The sequence below is a fragment of the Anomaloglossus baeobatrachus genome, unplaced genomic scaffold (assembly GCF_048569485.1).
Source record: "Anomaloglossus baeobatrachus isolate aAnoBae1 unplaced genomic scaffold, aAnoBae1.hap1 Scaffold_4623, whole genome shotgun sequence".
NCBI lineage: Eukaryota > Metazoa > Chordata > Amphibia > Anura > Aromobatidae > Anomaloglossus > Anomaloglossus baeobatrachus.
Genome location: NW_027443965.1, coordinates 24,973 through 31,603, shown reverse-complemented (window position 1 = coordinate 31,603; position 6,631 = coordinate 24,973). Strand labels below are relative to the sequence as shown.

The 6,631-nt window shown below is 51.3% G+C and overlaps 1 protein-coding gene across 1 annotated transcript in view; it reads left to right on the top strand.

Annotated features, from left to right (window-relative positions):
• Window positions 1-3,232: 3,232 nt before the first annotated feature.
• The window catches only part of LOC142280723 (uncharacterized), a gene marked incomplete at its 3' end in the record, with an annotated part of 28,233 nt that continues 24,834 nt past the window's right edge, over window positions 3,233-6,631 (top strand). Inside the window, exon 1 of the mRNA XM_075332774.1 lies at window positions 3,233-3,251. The remainder of the gene's footprint in view (window positions 3,252-6,631) is intronic.

Sequence of the window (6,631 nt, the reverse complement as noted above, 5' to 3'; positions counted from 1 at the left end):
GTAATATACGGATGTCACCACTAGAGGTCGCTGCTCTCCGCCTGTACAGAGGACTGTGTAGTATATATGTAATATACGGATGTCTCCACTAGAGGTCGCTGCTCTCCGCCTGTACAGAGGACTGTGTAGTATATATGTAATATACGGATGTCTCCACTAGAGGTCACTGCTCTCCGCCTGTACAGAGGACTGTGTAGTATATATGTAATATACGGATGTCTCCACTAGAGATCACTGCTCTCCGCCTGTACAGAGGACTGTGTAGTATATATGTAATATACGGCTGTCTCCACTAGAGATCGCTGCTCTCCGCCTGTACAGAGGACTGTGTAGTATATATGTAATATACGGCTGTCTCCACTAGAGATCACTGCTCTCCGCCTGTACAGAGGACTGTGTAGTATATATGTAATATACGGCTGTCTCCACTAGAGGTCGCTGCTCTCCGCCTGTACAGAGGACTGTGTAGTATATATGTAATATACGGATGTCTCCACTAGAGGTCACTGCTCTCCGCCTGTACAGAGGACTGTGTAGTATATATGTAATATACGGATGTCACCACTAGAGGTCGCTGCTCTCCGCCTGTACAGAGGACTGTGTAGTATATATGTAATATACGGATGTCACCACTAGAGGTCGCTGCTCTCCGCCTGTACAGAGGACTGTGTAGTATATATGTAACATACGGATGTCACCACTAGAGGTCGCTGCTCTCCGCCTGTACAGAGGACTGTGTAGGGCATATGTAATATACGGATGTCTCCACTAGAGGTCGCTGCTCTCCTCCTGTACAGAGGACTGTGTAGTATATATGTAATATACGGATGTCTCCACTAGAGGTCGCTGCTCTCCGCCTGTACAGGGGACTGTGTAGTATATATGTAACATACGGATGTCACCACTAGAGGTCGCTGCTCTCCGCCTGTACAGAGGACTGTGTAGTATATATGTAATATACGTATGTCTCCACTAGAGGTCGCTGCTCTCCGCCTGTACAGAGGACTGTGTAGTATATATGTAATATACGGATGTCTCCACTAGAGGTCGCTGCTCTCCGCCTGTACAGAGGACTGTGTAGTATATATGTAACATACGGATGTCACCACTAGAGGTCGCTGCTCTCCGCCTGTACAGAGGACTGTGTAGTATATATGTAATATATGGATGTCACCACTAGAGGTCACTGCTCTCCGCCTGTACAGAGAATGTGTAGTATATATGTAATATACGGATGTCACCACTAGAGGTCGCTGCTCTCCGCCTGTACAGAGGACTGTGTAGTAAATATGTAATATATACGGATGTCTCCACTAGAGGTCGCTGCCTCTCCGCCTGTACAGAGGACTGTGTAGTATATATGTAATATACGGCTGTCTCCACTAGAGGTCGCTGCTCTCCGCCTGTACAGAGAATGTGTAGTATATATGTAATATACGGATGTCTCCACTAGAGGTCGCTGCTCTCCGCCTGTACAGAGAATGTGTAGTATATATGTAATATACGGATGTCTCCACTAGAGGTCGCTGCTCTCCTCCTGTACAGAGGACTGTGTAGTATATATGTAATATACGGATGTCTCCACTAGAGGTCGCTGCTCTCCGCCTGTACAGAGGACTGTGTAGTAAATATGTAATATATACGGATGTCTCCACTAGAGGTCGCTGCTCTCCGCCTGTACAGAGGACTGTGTGGTATATATGTAATATACGGATGTCTACACTAGAGGTCGCTGCTCTCCGCCTGTACAGAGGACTGTGTAGTATATATGTAATATACGGATGTCTCCACTAGAGGTCGCTGCTCTCCGCCTGTACAGAGGACTGTGTAGTATATATGTAATATACAATGTCTCCACTAGAGGTCGCTGCTCTCCGCCTGTACAGAGGGACTGTGTAGTATATATGTAATATACGGCTGTCTCCACTAGAGGTCGCTGCTCTCCTCCTGTACAGAGGACTGTGTAGTATATATGTAATATCCGGATGTCTCCACTAGAGGTCGCTGCTCTCCTCCTGTACAGAGGACTGTGTAGTATATATGTAATATATGGATGTCTCCACTAGAGGTCGCTGCTCTCCGCCTGTACAGAGGACTGTGTAGTATATATGTAATATACGGATGTCACCACTAGAGGTCGCTGCTCTCCGCCTGTACAGAGGACTGTGTAGTATATATGTAATATACGGATGTCTCCACTAGAGGTCGCTGCTCTCCGCCTGTACAGAGGACTGTGTAGTATATATGTAATATACGGATGTCACCATTAGAGGTCGCTGCTCTCCGCCTGTACAGAGGACTGTGTAGTATATATGTAATATACGGATGTCTCCACTAGAGGTCGCTGCTCTCCGCCTGTACAGAGGACTGTGTAGTATATATGTAATATACGGATGTCTCCACTAGAGGTCGCTGCTCTCCACCTGTACAGAGGACTGTGTAGTATATATGTAATATACGGATGTCTCCACTAGAGGTCGCTGCTCTCCTCCTGTACAGAGGACTGTGTAGTGTATATATAATATACGGATGTCTCCACTAGAGGTCGCTGCTCTCCGCCTGTACAGAGGACAGTGTAGTATATATGTAATATACGGCTGTCTCCACTAGAGGTCGCTGCTCTCCGCCTGTACAGAGGACTGTGTAGTATATATGTAATATACGGATGTCACCATTAGAGGTCGCTGCTCTCCGCCTGTACAGAGGACTGTGTGGTATATATGTAATATACGGATGTCTCCACTAGAGGTCGCTGCTCTCCTCCTGTACAGAGGACTGTGTAGTATATATGTAATATCCGGATGTCTCCACTAGAGGTCGCTGCTCTCCGCCTGTACAGAGGACTGTGTGGTATATATGTAATATCCGGATGTCTCCACTAGAGGTCGCTGCTCTCCTCCTGTACAGAGCACAGTGTAGTATATATGTAATATACGGATGTCTCCACTAGAGGTCGCTGCTCTCCGCCTGTACAGAGAACTGTGTAGTATATATGTAATATCCGGATGTCTCCACTAGAGGTCGCTGCTCTCCGCCTGTACAGAGGACTGTGTAGTATATATGTAATATACGGATGTCACCACTAGAGGTCGCTGCTCTCCTCCTGTACAGAGCACAGTGTAGTATATATGTAATATACGGATGTCTCCACTAGAGGTCGCTGTTGGGTAGCTTTAGAGCGGAATGTTTCTTCTCCGGACCTGATCTTCTTTGTCTCTTTTTGCGGGGAATGTTTTGTGGAGCGGACCGAGGTGAGTGGCTCGTGCATGTGCAGAGCACGTGACTGCTGGGATTTGTAGTTTTCTTTTGTCTCTGATTTTTCTGAAGCCTTGGAGGGAGAAGTGTGAATATATATATATAGTGTATACAGTGTGTATATAGATCAGTGTGTGTATATATAGTGTATGCAGTGTGTATATAGATCAGTGTGTGTATATATATAGTGTATGCAGTGTGTATATAGATCAGTGTGTGTATATATATATAGTGTATGCAGTGTGTATATAGATCAGTGTGTGTATATATAGTCTATGCAGTGTGTATATAGATCAGTGTGTGTATATATATAGTGTATGCAGTGTGTATATAGATCAGTGTGTGTATATATAGTCTATGCAGTGTGTATATAGATCAGTGTGTGTATATATAGTGTATGCAGTGTGTATATAGATCAGTGTGTGTATATATATAGTGTATGCAGTGTGTATATAGATCAGTGTGTGTATATATAGTCTATGCAGTGTGTATATAGATCAGTGTGTGTATATATAGTGTATGCAGTGTGTATATAGATCAGTGTGTGTATATATAGTGTATGCAGTGTGTATATAGATCAGTGTGTGTATATATAGTCTATGCAGTGTGTATATAGATCAGTGTGTGTATATATATAGTGTATGCAGTGTGTATATAGATCAGTGTGTGTATATATAGTGTATGCAGTGTGTATATAGATCAGTGTGTGTATATATATAGTGTATGCAGTGTGTATATAGATCAGTGTGTGTATATATAGTGTATGCAGTGTGTATATAGATCAGTGTGTGTATATATAGTGTATGCAGTGTGTATATAGATCAGTGTGTGTATATATATAGTGTATGCAGTGTGTATATAGATCAGTGTGTATATATATAGTGTATGCAGTGTGTATATAGATCAGTGTGTGTATATATAGTGTATGCAGTGTGTATATAGATCAGTGTGTGTATATATATAGTGTATGCAGTGTGTATATAGATCAGTGTGTGTATATATAGTCTATGCAGTGTGTATATAGATCAGTGTGTGTATATATAGTGTATGCAGTGTGTATATAGATCAGTGTGTGTATATATAGTGTATGCAGTGTGTATATAGATCAGTGTGTGTATATAATAGTGTATGCAGTGTGTATATAGATCAGTGTGTATATATATAGTGTATGCAGTGTGTATATAGATCAGTGTGTGTATATATATAGTGTATGCAGTGTGTATATAGATCAGTGTGTGTATATATATAGTGTATGCAGTGTGTATATAGATCAGTGTGTGTATATATATAGTGTATGCAGTGTGTATATAGATCAGTGTGTGTATATATATAGTGTATGCAGTGTGTATATAGATCAGTGTGTGTATATATATAGTGTATGCAGTGTGTATATAGATCAGTGTGTGTATATATAGTGTATGCAGTGTGTATATAGATCAGTGTGTGTATATATATAGTGTATGCAGTGTGTATATAGATCAGTGTGTGTATATATATAGTGTATGCAGTGTGTATATAGATCAGTGTGTGTATATATATAGTGTATGCAGTGTGTATATAGATCAGTGTGTGTATATATAGTGTATGCAGTGTGTATATAGATCAGTGTGTGTATATATATAGTGTATGCAGTGTGTATATAGATCAGTGTGTGTATATATAGTCTATGCAGTGTGTATATAGATCAGTGTGTGTATATAGATCGGTGTGCTCTCTGTGGGGAGAGGAGGGGGGCGAGTCTCCGCGCTGCGCCCCCCCCCCCGCCTCCCCGGAGCCTCTGTGCCGTGCCCCCCCCCCCCCCCCCCGGAGCCTCCTCTGTGCCGTGCCCCCCCCCCCCCCCCCCCGGAGCCGCCTCTGTGCCGTGCCCCCCCGGAGCCTCCGTGCTGTGCCCCGCCCCCCCCGGAGCCTCCATGCTGTGCCCCCCCCCGGAGTCTCCGCGCTGTGCTCCCCCTCCCCCCCCCCCGGAGTCTCTGCGCTGTGCTTCCCCCCCCCCCCCCCCGGAGTCTCTGCGCTGTGCTTCCCCCCCCCCTGGAGTCTCTGCGCTGTGCTTCCCCCCTCCCCCCCCGCGCTGTGCTCCCCCCCCTCCCCCCCCCGCGGAGTCTCTGCGCTGTGCTCCCCCCCCTCCCCCCCGCGGAGTCTCTGCGCTGTGCTCCCCCCCTCCCCCCCGCGGAGTCTCTGCGCTGTGCTCCCCCCCTCCCCCCCCGCGGAGTCTCTGCGCTGTGCTCCCCCCCTCCCCCCCCGCGGAGTCTCTGCGCTGTGCTCCCCCCCCCCCCCCCGCGGAGTCTCTGCGCTGTGCTCCCCCCCCCCCCCCCGCGGAGTCTCTGCGCTGTGCTCCCCCCCCGCGGAGCCTCTGTGCCGTGCCCCCCCCCCCCCCCGCCGCGGAGCCTCTGTGCCGTGCCCCCCCCCCGGAGCCTCTGTGCCGTGCCCCCCCCCCCCGGAGCCTCTGTGCCGTGCCCCCCCCCGGAGCCTCTGTGCCGTGCCCCCCCCCCCCCGGAGCCTCTGTGCCGTGCCCCCCCCCCCCCCCGGAGCCTCTGTGCCGTGCCCCCCCCCCCCGGAGCCTCTGTGCCGTGCCCCCCCCCCCCCCCGGAGCCTCTGTGCCGTGCCCCCCCCCCCGGAGCCTCTGTGCCGTGCCCCCCCCCCCGGAGCCTCTGTGCCGTGCCCCCCCCCCCCCCGGAGCCTCTGTGCCGTGCCCCCCCCCCCCCCGGAGCCTCTGTGCCGTGCCCCCCCCCGGAGCCTCTGTGCCGTGCCCCCCCCCCCGGAGCCTCTGTGCCGTGCCCCCCCGGAGTCTCCGCGCTGTGCTTCCCCCCCTGGAGTCTCCGCGCTGTTCTCCCACCCCCCTCACCCCCCCGGAGTCTCCGCGCTGTTCTCCCACCCCCCCCACCCCCCCCGGAGTCTCCGCGCTGTGCTCCCCCCCCGGAGTCTCTGCGCTGAGCCTCCGCGCTGTGCCCTCCCCCCGGAGCCTCTGTGCCGTGCCCCCCCCCCCCCGGAGCCTCTGTGCCGTGCCCCCCCCCCGGAGCCTCTGTGCCGTGCCCCCCCCCCCGGAGCCTCTGTGCCGTGCCCCCCCCCCCGGAGTCTCTGCGCTGTGCTCCCCCCCCCCGGAGTCTCTGCGCTGTGCTGTGCCCCCCCCCGGAGTCTCTGCGCTGTGCTCCCCCCCCCTCCCCGGAGTCTCTGCGCTGTGCTCCCCCCCCCCCCGGAGTCTCTGCGCTGTGCTCCCCCCTCCCCCCCGGAGTCTCTGCGCTGTGCTCCCCCCTCCCCCCCGGAGTCTCTGCGCTGTGCTCCCCCCTCCCCCCCGGAGTCTCTGCGCTGTGCTCCCCCCCCCCGGAGTCTCTGCGCTGTGCTCCCCCCCCCCCGGAGTCTCTGCGCTGTGCTCCCCCCC